The 16,951-nt window shown below is 33.8% G+C and overlaps 2 protein-coding genes across 2 annotated transcripts in view; one reads left to right on the top strand and one right to left on the bottom strand.

Moving 5' to 3' along the window:
- LOC110458765 (integumentary mucin C.1-like) overlaps positions 1-16,951 on the bottom strand; it is a 65,271-nt gene that overhangs the window by 15,061 nt on the left and 33,259 nt on the right. The gene's annotated exons all lie outside the window — the stretch shown is intronic.
- LOC110458759 overlaps positions 5,674-16,951 on the top strand; it is a 49,742-nt gene continuing 38,464 nt past the window's right edge. The window contains exon 1 of the mRNA XM_021510654.1: positions 5,674-5,907. The gene's annotated coding sequence lies outside the window, so the exon portion shown is untranslated. The remainder of the gene's footprint in view (positions 5,908-16,951) is intronic.

The following is a 16,951-nucleotide window of genomic DNA, read 5'->3' as shown; positions in this document are numbered from 1 at the left end:
ACTGTATCTTGGATTGCACTTGGTAACTATGTACGGTCATCTATACGTCACAGGGCACAACAACGAAAATGACAATTAAGCAAATATATAAACATATGCCTAAACTGACGATATACATTGGACACCCTACTCGTATAAGAATTGCATATTCTTTCTTGCGATACTTTAAGAATAAATACGAACAATGAGGTTTAATAATAAGGATAATCGCATGATTAGAAGAAGTACAACTTTAAATCCTTGAATGTATTTACATACATAATATTTCAACCATCACAAAATATCAATATAATTCCACAGTATTATACACTGATATATGCCAATTGATACATACGATGGAGTAAGTGTGTTAAACTTGTATGCACATAGAACATATCAGTACTAAATGTACTTTATTACCCGTCCTTATTATCTGATTTCGATGTACATTTTGTAAATGTATCTCAGTTTTGAGGAAATAAACATATGATTGTGATGATGACACAATCAATACCATTTCGATAAGTTTACCAAATAAATGCAGAACATGTTATAACTGTATTGAGTAGCACATTCAAAGTGGAGGACAGCTTTGTTCTCAGATTATATCGTCATCACATGTAAAACATGGCGACGAAAATTACGATATTATGTTCCCTAAGGTTGTATGATAATACTTCCGTCGTTGTAGGTAATTTTAAAATGTTAATGAATAGAAAAAATTACGATTTTCCAATTGAATACTGTTAATATTTCAATTAAATTTCCCCTTTCCCTTGTTTTTTGATATTTAAGTAATTCAATGAAACTCGTTCAATTTTAATAAACTTCCTATCGAGTTAAATGTCTCTTTATCACTTGCTCCCACTAAAACTGGTATCGAAAGTCGACGCTCCGGAATAGACAAAACGTAAGTAGACGCTACGGAATAGACAAAACGGAAGTAGACGCTACAGAATAGACACAACGGAAGTCGACGCTACGGAATAGAAAAAACGGAAGTAGACGCTACAGAATAGACACAACGGAAGTAGACGCTACGGAATAGACAAAACAGAAGTAAACGCTACGGAATAGACACAACGGAAGTAGACGCTACGGCATAGACAAAACGGAAGTAGACGTTACGGAATAGACACAAAGGAAGTAGACACTACGGAATAGACAAAACGGAAGTAGACGCTACGGAATAGACACAACGGAAGTAGACGCTAAGGAATAGACAAAACGGAAGTAAACGCTACGGAATAGACAAAACGGAAGTAGACGCTACTGAATAGACAAAACAGAAGTAGACGCTACGGAATAGACACAACGGAAGTGAAACAACGGAAGTGATAAGGCTGTCTGCACCACCTGTGGATTCCATCGTTATGTCTTTTGTCAAAGTTACAACAAACGTCATTAATAAAACAAAATCATGAGTCATGTTTGTATTGACAATACACAGTATATTCAGCAAGATACCACCCGATGCATTGTGTTCCCTTGGTGGAACAGCAGCAGGGTTACACGGTAGTTACTATATATGTTGCTTGTTTAAGCTTAGTAAGTAGAAACTCAGGGCTGAGTCACAAAAGTAAAAGGAAAAGTAAAATCAGATTTGAGTAGTTTCTGATTGATAGTAAAGACAACATCAGAACTGTGTTAACTGCGGGGTACGTCAGAAAACTGTGAGAGCTGACACTCCTATCGCAGCAAATGTTAAAAAATATCAGAATTTAAATGGTATGATATCAAATAACTTTCATTGGATTTTACCCATAATTAATAGATATTATTTTAAATCTGACTTACATAATTTCAAGGACCGGACGATATACGTCATAACGGATACCACGTGTAGTGTCAAAAACCGCTTGTTTCTGGCTCTGCTTGTTTGACTTCAATATTGTTATAGTTAGTTTTGTCTTTGGTTTTGATTTGATGTTTTCTGAATTTCGGGTTCTGTCTTTATATATTTTACACATATGTCGGATTTTGTCTTTGCGTATTGAAAATGTTGTATGGATATTCTTTCCTACCAGTAAGATATAACTAATGAAAGAAACAGTTAAGTTCGCAATGCTTTCAAACTTCGAATTTAAGATCAATTAATTTATAGCGCATACAGCCTCCTTAGGGATTCGGTAACATAAATAGTCAGGATGAAGCTGTTTCCGTCATAGCTATTCGGTTTTTTTCACCCTGACACAGAGATATTGCAGTTATCCATTATTGACGACTAACTACATTGTTTGGATTGGCGTTGTCATAGTAGGATTCACAAGCCGACAATGATAATCAAACATGGCGAGTCACGCTTCCTTACTCAAGCAGAGCGAGCAGTCACGCCGTCTGTATAAGCTAAGCATGGTATTGACTTTTCACTGTTAACAATTTAAGAGACAAAGCGACACATATTTAATTATTGAATGTGTTTCATGTGATGAAAAATTCGTATACATTTAAATCGGTCAATGCACAACCTTTCTAAGGTTATATAGACAATAGAAATCTTTCTTAGTTAAAATGGATTAGAGGAATCCTTTAAATTGGTAAAATATATACAATCTTAATGCACATAAATTTGGTTTTTGAGATATTCAGTTTGGTGTTAAGATGTATGGCCATCCGTGATATTAAATTGTCCGTGTCAATATCACGCAACATCGTAATACATTTCATCTGTTCTATGTTCTAAGAAATAGGTCACCTTAATTGATAATAATACTAATTCGAGGTTCTTATATGCCGCTTTTTCACAACCTGGTTCGTAGGTCGTCTCAAAACGGTTCACAAAATACCATCCGTGGTTATAGGACATCTGCAACCAGCCAATATCTTTCTCATGGGGAGCATACAGTCGGTGCTGTCGTTTCGGCGCTCACAGCTAGCATTCAACGATTTTAGCACTGCCTAGCCACGTACTCATTTACAGCCTAGTAGACTGGAACACGAACCCGGCTTCCTACGACTTTGCCCACCGTGCCTCCTGAATTACTCGATTCAATCTGTCACAAAATGTTTGTGTTAATTGCTGACACCAACTGTAAAGCGAGTCTGTTAGTTCTATCATTAAAGTTCAATTTACAGAAGAAAACTCATACCACTATGGCCATACCATTTAAGATAGACAAATGGTAACGTGAATAGGATGAGATGTCTTGTTAACGTTGATAAATACTCTCCAGAGTTTGTTCTAAGAAACACTATTTTTTGTTGATAAATGCGCCGAATGGAAGCGTAAATCGGGAACCATGTTTCTGCCCGAAAACCTTAAAACTGCGTGGCCGAAAGTGAACATTCACCACTTAGATATGCTCTTGTTGTTATGTTTTCGTGTCTATTATCGAATGCATCTCCCTGATGTCGACTGAAAATGAAGGTACATATGTACATTGTACCAAATGTGGAACAGGAACCGTATACCGTTCCAGAGTAGCTGATCACACATCTGTTTATGTTGTTGTGTCTCCATTTTCCTATTGTTGTCTTTTCATATCAATGAAAATGACAAATGTTGTCTTTGTTTGTTTGTCCTGTCGTTTATGTTTGTTTTACTTCACTTCCAATCGATAGCATAAAGGATTAATCACTGACTGACCCCGTCCGTGTGTGTTACTTATGTATCAATTGTTACGGACTATAAATATCATATTATATACTTAATAAACGACCGTCCGAACCCTACGCGTGAGTAAACAGGCCATGCTATGTGCCCGGAATACTCGCTGTACGTCCCTATAATGCTAAGTAACGCGAGTGCACGTTACTTCTACATTTTTTAAATGTACGCCGATGTAGTCAGAGGAGTTTTGTAGCGAATTGTCACGCGGTATTGTTCCTTGACTCCATACGTAGGGCTGCGACCAGGCCACGGCTACATAAAGCCTGGTTAGCTTCATACTCAATCACGGTTTTATTCATTATGTTGTCCCTTTGGTATCGCCCTAGTTCCTGTTGTTTTGTGTCGACTAGGACTCTTTAGGTCTTTTTAAATAATGTGGTGTGTTTAGTTTTTCTGTATAGACGATGTTGTATTTTTATCTATTTAAATTGCATACAAACTGATTACGAGTGATATTAATGCAGATATTTTCATGAATTAGTCTACTGTTCTGCACATTTAATAGCACTAGAAGGAAAAGTGCAATGAGTCATTAATAAACATTTAAAATTGAAAAATAAAAATGTCATCCTGAACGGTATGACTGATTTGTTTGTATTTTATTTTTCAGGGCTACGTGACATATTTTTATTCCCCCCAGCCAAATATTATATATATATTAATACTGATAAGTATGACTGATTGTTGACCATAATAAGTATGCTACATGTTCTTTAAAGCTCCCTGTGCTACATTTAGTTCAATATATGTTACTTGCGCCATATGCATATTGGACAGTATTAACTACTGATATATTAAGTAGTGTAGAAAAAATATATTTGGAAATTTGTATAAATAGGACAATATGCACTATACTTGCAGTACGAGATACTTGCTCTTCCTTCCCAATTTTTTTTCTAAAAATTCAAGATATGACAATTTTTCACAATCAATATATATAACTATATACTAAACCCGAGAACGAGAGATTCTCCCATATACTTTTTTTTCAAGTGAACAATGCTTTTAGTTCCTGGTTTCTGGTCATTTACCTGTATACGCCATTAACTTTACGCCTGAAAAATTGTGTATAGCCTTGTCAGCTTATCAAGTCGTAAATCAAATTGTCGAAAGCAAAATAACAAAACCTTGCTTAATAATGAAACAGATTGTACGTGCTATATCTAGAGATGATTGTTATTTCTCCATATCAAAGTACTTTAATGAATTATTTTAGTTTCTGTTTGAACAGTAGTATGCATGGTCACCTGTCGTTAAGCTTGTTAGCTTGACAACCCTCTTACCCTGTATATTTATCATTCAATATATACGATATACACTTTGTGTACCTACCATTGGCTGGAGTGACAGAGGCTAATCACACAGGAAAATGGATCTTTAAAACGACCAATACACAATAACTTGATGAAATAGAACAGTTGAGGGACAGCCTGATTACCAGTGCTTTGTGTTTGACAAATTGGATGTTCTACGATGAAAGAAAAGTGACACTGTCGCCAAACATCTATAAATGTTCATCTTAACAATATGGAGGGGTCACTTACAAACTTGATTGATATTCCAAGAACTAAATCCGACGTTATCGTTCTGAAGGAAGTTATTTACAGCTGATTGATTCTGTTGGCGTTAAAATCAGATTTACTGATGTTTGTTTTACGAGATATTTGTTTTGGTAATCATTTCATCAACGTTTTATGAATACTTGTATATGAGTTGGAGTTTTTGCTATACTTAGAAAATGGATTGAATAACCGAAAGTTGAGAAAGTTGGCTCAAGAACTATCTTGTAGTTATCAAGATCACGTATTTGGCTGTTTGACAATGTCACGGTCGTGCTATAGCGGGTGGTCGGTGTACGACTACACCTTTTGAAACAGGAAACGTTAATGGCACCAGTTAACAACAGTCCTGTAACATTGGACGATGCGTGTGAATAGTAACAGGACATCTGAAACAGGATAACTAAACACGACACACACCAGGTGAGTCTGTAACTGTACCATCAACACAATCCAAGTTATCTGAGATAGGTCAGTAGTTCGTTATGAACAATGATGACATAAACGACACACAGAGATAGGTATGGATATTGTCACAACAACCAATCACGTGGCGTTGGCTTTCAAGGACGACATGTGATGATGATTAAAAAAGAATTCAGCTGCTGAATCAATCGATAAATGGATGAAGTATGGGGCTTGTGTACGTAGGCTTAGCAAGGTAACGGAGACTGTAGCCACTGAGGCGACACGAGTGTACGAGTAGAGAGTCATTGTTACAATATTCTGGATATCAGCAGGAACTCTCACCGTTCACAGGTAAGTAACTAATGCATAGTTATGTTCACAGACTTAATTAAATTATAATGTGACTGTATGTTATATCCAAACATCCTGCTTTATGTTAAAACGCTTTATTTGTTTACAGTACACATGATATCATGTTGAATCCCACGTTCTCTCTTTTTTCCTTACGATATTAGTACTGTTCATGATGTGAAAACATAGCACAGAGGGATGTAATGTAATAACATATATTGTATTAAGAGAAGTTTGTTAATAAACCGACCAAATATAACATGTCATACAAATGTAAACTCTGTTTACAGAGGCATGTTTCTGTTCGAGGTTATAATATATCCTAAATATATAATACATATAAACATTCTATTGTGATACGATTGGTGTCTTAACAAAACGTCAGTCTTGGCATTATGATATTCTGATCTGTAATAAGGTATTATACTTGATCACAAGGTGACATTATCAGGGTACATTTTGTCGTAGAATGAAAAAAACATGGATGTGTTTATGTTATGTTACAGTGTCAGTATGTCAATTCCCTTCAACAGTGAAACATTTGTTCACAATATTTTAACAGCAAGACGCTATAAATTGATGTGTTTTCCCTAATCCAGTAAAGCACCATAGTGTATCGTCACTGGAGATAATTACTAAAATAATATTATTTTTGAAATTAATATTGTTACTTGTATCAGTGAGATACATGTGGACATTGTTTGATTATATAATTATTTACCATTAAGGTTAGTTTTAAATAACAATGTGCAGAGGTTATTTTGTTAATACATATTTCCTATCACAAATTCATGATATCATACCATGTATGAACCACCACATGGTACTCATGTTATAATTGATTCTATTAAATCATAAATCGTTCAATAATACAATGTCCCATAGCAATACTTGTGTCAAAGGACTAGGGGCGTTAAGGGTCATTTTCGGCCTCATCTGGGATTTGGAATGAGTTGTTACATGTATATTTGTAATCTGGAATACATGAAGTACGTAAATATGAAATTTCCAATACATTCGACAACTGGTTAATGAGATATGGCATTACAAAGAGAGACATAAACCAGCGTTTTCGTTATAAAATGCGTGACTATCGTCTGTTGCGCTATTTTGTTGAAAATTGGCATTTCGAGGTAAATTAACTAAACACTCTTCAATTTTTGAAAGCCTCCACATGCAACAAACAAATAAATATTTCACATGCTTAAACATTAACATACCAGTGACCATTCGCAGAAAGGAATTGTCATATGCAGAGGCTTTCATTTCTGAATGCCAACTGTCCAAAAACTCCATAGTTTGGCTATTCCTGCATAGCAACGCCATTTCGTTGCTATGGTATGACATCTACGCATGCGCATTGGAAAAAACCTTCACTATGAAAGAAAGCCCCAATTAACAGAATTGATGTTTATAACAGAAATTGGTAAAAACATTCAAGTTAAAAAAACCTTTTACGAGGCCAAAAATGCCCTATACTCCCCAAGTCCTTTCCTACCATTGTGCGGACACGACCATTGATGCATATATGAAACTATGTTCTTTGCATATTTAAAATGATATATATATTGTTTCGAGTAAAGATATTATTCCTATAAAAGGGCAAAATACAGCTAAGCCTACGTTAATTATTGTGGATTTATACAATCTATGATATAAACAGTATCGTGTGATGTGTGTAGGATCTGGTCGTGTAAACTAGAGAATAAAACATCGCCACCATAATAATATACAATATTTATATATATGTCTTGCATAATTTACAAAAAGGTTATATGGCTATTTACAGTACTAGAGGTATTGAAAAATAATGTTTTCAAAAAAGGTTTAAAATCCATAGATAAATGTCAAAGGCATGTCAATCTTTACTTTATAATTGGTATGCAGATCACTGTTCTAGGAGTGAACACATGGCGACAAATGTATGACAATAACTGGTTATAAACGTTCATTGTTATGAACGTACATAATTATATAATATAACGATAAAGGCTTTGCTAACGATGTTTATTTATATCGTTTAATTTCTGTGTTTTATAAAATGGGTTGTCGTTGTCTGGTGATGGTTCTTGATCATAATCTTTTCATATGAGATCCAAACCCTAGATGTCTCTCAGCTGACATTCTGTTTGAAATTCGGTCCATTGTTTGTTTGATTCATTGGCATGCGTATACGTCTTGTGTGTCTCTCTCAATGATATTATATAATAACCCATTAGAAAAAAAGCAAAGTACAAACGTATGCATCTATTTACAGTATTTTATTATCATTGTAATCATAGTAAGTAATGAAGATCTCATCAATAGATTCACTCTAAACCAATAATTGTATTAATGTAATTTCCGAAATTTGAACAATGCCATCAATAATTTAATGGAATACAGTCTCGTATTATGTCGATCGTATACAAATTGCACAAAGTATAAAAAAACATCATATATTATGTTAGTACTATTGTGGATATTGACCAAAATAGGTGTCCTGTAGAAAATCTAGGACATGAAATGTAATTGTTCTCACGAATAGACTACATCATTCTATTCACATTTGTTATTCTCACTAATCGTCAAATCACAATATCACGTAAGCATAAAAACATATGGAATATATTTCTTTTTAATTCAAAGCAAAACATCTTTAGAATAAAAATATGTTTAGTCGCAATAACACTAAAATATAAATACAACTGTACTTATGAAAGATCTCAATAAGTGGTCAACTTGCAATATCACTAAAAGATATATACATAAAAAAACCTCAATCAATGGTCAAATCTCAACAACACTAAAATATAAATACAATTGTATTTATAGAATTTCTCAATCAATAGTAAAATATCTCACCAACACTTAAATATAAATCTTTATAAAATATCTCAATCAATGGTAAAATATCTCAACAACACTAAAATATAAATACTTATAAAATATCTCAATCAATGGTCAAAACTCAACAACACTAACATATTAATACTTATAAAATATCTCAATCAATGGTCAAAACTCAACAACACTAACATATTAATACTTATAAAATATCTCAATCAATGGTAAAATATCTCAACAACACTAAAATATAAATACTTATAAAACATCTCAATCATTTGTCAAATCTCAACAACAGTAACATATTAATACTTATAAAACATCTCAATCATTTGTCAAATCTCAACAACACTAACATATTAATACTTATAAAACATCTCAATCAATGGTCAAATCTCAACAACATTAACATATTAATACTTATAAAACATCTCAATCATTTGTCAAATCTCAACAACATTAACATATTAATACTTATAAAACATCTCAATCATTTGTCAAATTTCAACAACAGTAACATATTAATACTTATAAAACATCTCAATCAATGGTCAAAACTCAACAACACTCACATATTAATACTTATAAAACATCTCAATCATCTGTCAAATCTCAACAACACTAACATATTAATATTTATAAAACATCTCAATCAATGGTCAAATCTCAAAAACATTTTAACATATTAATACTTATAAAACATCTCAATCAATGGTCAAATCTCAAAAACATTTTAACATATTAATACTTATAAAATATCTCAATCAATGGTCAAATCTCAAAAACATTTTAACATATTAATACTTATAAAAAATCTCAATCAATGGTCAAATCTCAACAACATTAACATATTAATACTTTTAAAACATCTCAATCAATGGTCAAATCTCAACAACAGTAAAATGTTTCTAATTTACTCGATGGGCAGGAACAGAACAGATAACCATATATATACACATGTACAATCAATAACATTGTTTACTTTTGTCCTTTATTTTTATTAAATAAGTTCCCATTCCTTATATCGCCAAACCGACCCAGGACATATTGACACAGGACAAATCCACTATCATTCATATTAAAGGGCTGGAGTAATTGAGATTATGACTAAGATATCTAACAATAACGATAAGCTTCATACATAATAATGCCAGAGTACGATTATGATGTTAGCTAGTCAAAATGATTCCTCGATTATAATGTGAATAAGATTATTTATCATTTTATTGTTGAAATAATTAATTGATTGCTTAGTGCATTGATTGATCGATTCATTGATAGTTGCTGTGTACAGCGGACTAAAGGTTTGATAAGTAAAATAGTTTATATTGTTATATATAAGTCATTGGTATGTTTCGTGTACATTTTATCCGAGTTTATATCTTTAAGTTTGTTCGATATTTTTATTTTGTTTTTTTGTTTTTTGTCGACCATTTGTTGGCCCGAATGACCTATCCTGTGTTGATGGCTGTTAAATAGGTAATACTAATAATAATTATCAGAGTTGATTTCAAATTCAATATTCGTATATTCTTCCTTTGTCATCTTCTTAATTTGAAGTAGAAAGACTTTTGACATTTTTCTTAATGTTTGTATACATAATGTACTTGATTTTGGTTCTGTTTCTTCTGTTGTCCAGTTGTTGGCCTTGAGTTCCAGTATTGTGATATTTTATCGATCCTTATTGTCTGTATATATCTATATAGGTATGTTTTATTCATCAGAAGTCATGAACGAAAATTGTAATACATACAATAACGTAGCTGTAGCAAAAAAGACAAAACACGACCTCAATATTGACTTCAAAACATAAACACAGATACTGAGAAAAGCAATGTATCAAAAGGAAATATTAACTTATCCCTCATTGACACTAATACCAAAAATCAGGCTCTGCTGTAAGCGAAGATGGATTGATTATCTACGGGGTTATGTTGATATCTGGATTATTAAATGTTTATACAGACGGTCGGACTATCTACGGGGTTATGTTGATATCTGGATTATTAAATGTTTATACAGACGGTCGGACTATCTACGGGGTTATGTTGATATCTGGATTATTAAATGTTTATACAGACGGTCGGACTATCTACGGGGTTATGTTGATATCTGGAATATTTAATGTTTATACAGACCATTGGACTATCCACGGGGTTATGTTGATATCTGGATTATTAAATGTTTATATAGATGGATTGATTATCTACGGGGTTATGTTGATATCTGGATTATTAAATGTTTATATAGCTGGATTGATTATCTACGAGGTTATGTTGATATCTGGATTATTAAATGTTTATACAGACGGGCGGACTATCTACGGGGTTATGTTGATATCTGGACTATTTAATGTTTATACAGACCATTGGACTATCCACGGCGTTATGTTGATATCTGGATTATTAAATGTTTATACAGACGGGCGGACTATCTACGGGGTTATGTTGATATCTGGATTAATAAATGTTTATATAGATGGTCGCACTATCTACGGGGTTATGTTGATATCTGGATTATTAAATGTTTATATAGATGGTCGGACTATCCACGGGGTTATGTTGATATCTGGATTGTTTAATGTGTATACAGACGGTCGGACTATCTACGGGGTTATGTTGATATCTGGATTATTTAATGTGTATACAGACGGTCGGACTATCTACGGGGTTATGTTGATATCTGGATTAATAAATGTTTATACAGATAGTCGGACTATCTACGGGGTTATGTTGATATCTGGATTATTAAATGTTTATACAGACGGTCGGACTATCTACGGGGTTATGTTGATATCTGGATTATTTAATGTGTATACAGACGGTCGGACTATCTACGGGGTTATGTTGATATCTGGAATATTTAATGTTTATACAGACGGTCGGACTATCCACGGGGTTATGTTGATATCTTGATTATTAAATGTTTATTCAGATGGTCGCACTATCTGCGGGGTTATGTTGATATCTGGATTATTTAATGTCTATGAAGATGGCTGGATTGTTTGCTATGATCCAACACTTTGGGCTGGATTACAGCGGCTCTTCTATATATCACGGGAAAAGTGATGTCATATGTGTAGGTAGAGTAAACTGATGGACGCGAATATAGTCCTGTGTGAGATAAAGTGTATATTGATTTCAAGGATTCAGTCACTCTACTGTTTCATATTTCACTTTGAAGTCTATCGTTTCACAAAAAAACATTAAACTGTGTATTTACGATAACAAACATGGACTCTGTGTAAAATCAATGTGTGTCATATATCATCCCTATTCCACGCCTACGTAATCTATCAATAATTTGATATATAAACTGTACCAATAATGGGTAGGAATTGAGCGGGATTCAAGTTAATAAACAAAGGTCGATGCGAACACCTTTAATAGCATACCAATATTCCTAGACCTAATTATAGGACGCTTTGAAGGTTTGTTTTCTATCACCGATATTGTCTAGTTTATGGTATCAAAACATCACAATGTTCGTGATTTAACCTTCACAGGTTCAGAGAAATAATGAGTCTGCTGTATTGCATTGAATAATTCAGTAAGAGGCGACTAATGCGGGCTTCATGTAAAATCATGATTCTTCTTTTGTGACCTCTGATTGAGATGATATAGGGACCGCAGAACCAAATGATTTTCCATAGACGATAGTGTTAACGTTTACCACTGTCCTGGTTAAATGGGGTTATCCAGACAAAAGCAGACTTTTTCTTTTATGCATATTACATCTTTATATATTGCTCAACCCACACATAAAACTTTTGAAACTTCTGTCACCTAAATACCAACCAGCAGGCCCCGAGGCATTCACCTTTTTATTAAATCTTCTGCCCAAAAGGGAAAAACCAAAGATCTTTTTTTGATTTGGTTCCGTGGTCCCTATAAGAGACATCAAAATTCATTGAAGTGCCCTAACCAAACACTAGATCTAGCCCGTTAAAATCTCTGTTATTCCAATTAGACTGCTAATCTCTATGTACATATATCTGTATAACTGGTTGTTGATTCTGCCTTCCCTACTTTGTATTAACCTAAACTTAATATATCACATCTTCAATTTACATGCAGTTTATGTTTAAAATGCATGTCTTGCTACATGGAAAGGGATTTTATAGGCTATGCCTGTGCCCAATCCTATTGTTATAACTATTAAATATTTTTAAATGCAATCAACATTGATTTGCTGCCCCCTTCCAACAGTAGGGATCCATTCTTATCTTTGCTCTGCGACCTGCAATGGTTTGTTTTTAGTGATCCATCCTTTGACCTCATGCTGTTACAAAGATGTAATAATCGTTTGGGGATACAAAAATGATCATCACCTGGAAAAACACGATAACCTTTAATATTTGTTTTCAATTAGCTTTTTAAAATGACTGATTGATCACCTTTTCACCACTTTATTGAGGCCCATTATTCATTAATCCAAGTAGAATATGCTGGTATTACCCGCACCGCCTCTGATTGAAAAGGACTTTATTAACAGCTGTTTATTTGTACACAATCAAAAGACAACACAGGGACGATGGCTACAAGGCACGGTGTCATTACGACCACGTAACGTTACTTGTGTTAATGTTTACACAAAAGTATATCTACGATATATTGAGGTAAACTAGTCTTTCATTGAACAACGCAGTTCATTTGAAACTCAAAACAGCGACTTTAAAGCGCAAAGATACAATTAGGGTGCTTTTAATGAGCGTTTGTTAATTTTCTGCTGTTGTTTGATTGATTGGTGTTTTTGCCTGCTGACAACAACTGGTGTCAAATGTAGTCAGTGTCAACAGATGATGAAGCCAACCAGGGACGGTTACATGTTTAAACCCACTGACATGTCATAGCCTGGACACTGTAACATGCTGCCATACTATGTCAAGCTATGTCTGGAACAAAACATGTCGTTTAGACAAAAGTATAAATCTATAAGTTCCAATTGTTTCAATAGGGGCAGCATATCCATTTTAGTCTCTTATTAATGATTAATGATACTTAGTATACGCGTACAAGGGGGCCATATTAGTCGTCAATTAGATTATAATAAAGGTTACTAGCACAGCGGATGGGCTAATGTGTTGTAGTCTCATTAAATGTCAAACCACAGATATAAACAGAAAAGTAGAATATGTTCATCTAAAATCGCTGCGTGCAAAATTGAAATATATATAATTAAGTATAAAAACTATTATTTCCATTTCAATTGATTGACATAACAAATAATTTGTAAATCATTCTGTGCGCCATTAACCAACGCATTATCTGTGTAATACGTTCATGAAGTAGATGATTGATTTACAGTTCCACAAAACGTGGTTAGCAGATAGCTGCTTGCTGTTTTATATCTCCGACAAAGTAACTGGATTATCAGCCAATATATCTTTGTTTAACATAGGCTTCACCTCTGAAATATCTTGACGTATCGATAATATATTAAGTCAAAAGTGATCAACTGCTTGAGTCCATATGTACCTAACTCATGTTTCCCTAGTATTTATAGATTGTTGTGTCCTTGCTCGTGTGTGCTAGACTAATATAGCCCTCGTCATGTTAGAATACATTGTTGTGGAGATAATAGTGATACAGTGAATAATTGTATTTGAACAAAATATCAAACATCTGCGTAAATATACCCAGTTAAATCTGTACGTGATGTCCACGCTGTGCCGACGATATCACGGCCAATCACGTATGTTTACATAGCACGAACGAGGCAAACGTATGGGCTGAACACATCGTATTCTGATGGTGTTGTTCTGGGAGTATGTAACACTGTACCAGTGAGTCAGGTGTTTGTCTCTGCCCCTTTTAATAAACACATTGTAGTCTGATAAGTAACTGTCTGGGTTATATTACTAAACATATCATAACCTTACACAGAAGGGACTGAAAGGTAGGCGCATTCTGTTTTATTTAGGTAAAACTCGAGTAATGTCAAGGGCATTATAAAAGGCATCGATTTGACCATAATTTTGACCGAACAATTTACTGACAGTATGGATCAGTCTCCATCTCTGGAAACCTTTTGTCGTAAGAAATCGTCATTTATCATCTGCGACATGCAAACACCAGAGGTTGAACGCAGGGATGTTGCTGTCAAGAAAGGAAAATATTACAAAAGCAAAAACGTTTCTTATCGTTTTTCGTACAGCTTAATAGTAACATTTCCTGTCGGCCATGTTTTAAGTTTGAAAAGAATCGGCTGATGAAGAAGTGTCCTAGATTTCACATTTAGTACGGTTTACATGATTACTCGGGTTCATAAAATGCCTTGTAATTTTAAAATAGCGAATCGTCGATGCAGTTAAAAGTGGAACTGAACGTTTTACAAAGATGTTTGATACAGGTTTTGATAATATTTTAAATTAACGAAGCAACATATAAAAACAAAACATGTCGGCTTGAAAAGTGGCACATTTCCATCTTCATCCCATTGGAAACGTTTTGTCGCCAAATTTAGAGAATATTTCGTCGATCAGGAGCTCATTCATGCTCACGATTTCAACCTCAAAAAATTGTTATTTCTGCCTGGTCGTGCTTTTTAGGCTGTCGAGCTTGCTTGCTTGTTTACTTTATTATTTGCTAATAACTCTTTTACGTCAGGCATATTTTTATGAGAGAAATTACACCGGGGTTTGTAGAAATTATATTTAGAATATTTATCCTTGAATGCCAAGTAAATGATTCACAACCTACATATAACAGTTAATATGTTACGAAAAGATAATGATACGAATGGCTTCCTAAAACAATATAGTTTATGAATTGCCATTACATTTAAAGTGATTTTGTGTGAAAAACATATCTGAACGATCAAAGTATTGCGTCAAATACGAATGACACTACCGGCATTAAAATAATAATAATCAGACCATATCTCTACAAATTATAAATGTTTTATCATATGACAGCATTCTAGGGAAAGCTATGCATATTTGTCGTAGAAATTACCTATAACTACTGATCATCAATCCGACTGAAACGACAATGATATTCATTCTACATTACATGCATACTAACTTGTTTTGCTCGGACATAAATACATTTATAAACAATGTCAGCGTAGGGTTCTAACGGTCAATCTCTGAAAATTACCGGTTCACATATTAATATAATATTGTCAATGCACACATTCACACAGATCATTTTATAGCACAGCATAGATGACTGATTATATAATGTATATTAAAGTAAAATTATAAATACATTTAATTGACCAACATGTACATACATAGCCAACATATTCATCTCAAAATATTTATATCCTGTCGACCTTTGCTGTGATTCTATATACGAATTAAAAAAATATATTCATCATAAATAGACTTACATTTATAATATCCAATCACCTAATGAACATTTAGTTAAAGATACACACAAAACTAACACACAATCTCTCTTTATCTCGTTATTATAACGCCGTAGTATTTCTATATCGGTACATAAGTATCTATTCGAATTGTCGGCAGTAAACTAAGAGACATTTATATATAATTCATATATACAGTATATATAAAACCTCGATGTAACGACTCTTGTGTCATTTGTTCATCGTCGTCATTATTTTTTTTTTATTTTTGTTTTACAATTCTTTCACACGCCCCAACCTATAAATCTCTAACAATCTTAAAGACGCCATGTTGAACTTGATACATCGAGGTTTTACCGGTATGTAAGTCGTTAATTTTGTGTCTCTGAGTTAATCTCCGTTAGAATTCAGCTATCCCACAAATATTATAATATGAAATAGGCACTGCCTATAAGCGAGCGCACATACTTCTGCCCCTTTTATGATGATAGTGTAGATTTCGGGCGCCTGCGGCGCCCCCAGCCAAGAACTTTAACGTAACAAAACAAACAGAATTCCTCCTTAGGATATAGTGCGCTGAATATTCTTCCATGAAAATGAAATGAATAGTAGTTTAAAAAAAATGCATTTTAATTAAGAAAATCTGTCAGATATTCCATGTAGGCATTTTTGTTGTTACTAATTTCCTATTATTTTAACACCCTTGTCAATATATCGCCTGATCCATTTAAGGCAAAATATTCTGAATACAAAATGAAAGAAATATGATCTACTGTGCATAGAAAATATGTATTAACAGGGCAAATTAATGCAAGGCAATCCATAGACCCCCATGGCCACCGGTAAGAATTTCTATACACAAACAGTACACTTATGTCAGGAAGCATCTATATAGGTCACAGTG

Source organism: Mizuhopecten yessoensis, unplaced genomic scaffold (assembly GCF_002113885.1).
Source record: "Mizuhopecten yessoensis strain PY_sf001 unplaced genomic scaffold, ASM211388v2 scaffold1259, whole genome shotgun sequence".
Lineage (NCBI taxonomy): Eukaryota > Metazoa > Mollusca > Bivalvia > Pectinida > Pectinidae > Mizuhopecten > Mizuhopecten yessoensis.
This window is presented reverse-complemented; position numbering and strand designations above follow the sequence as displayed.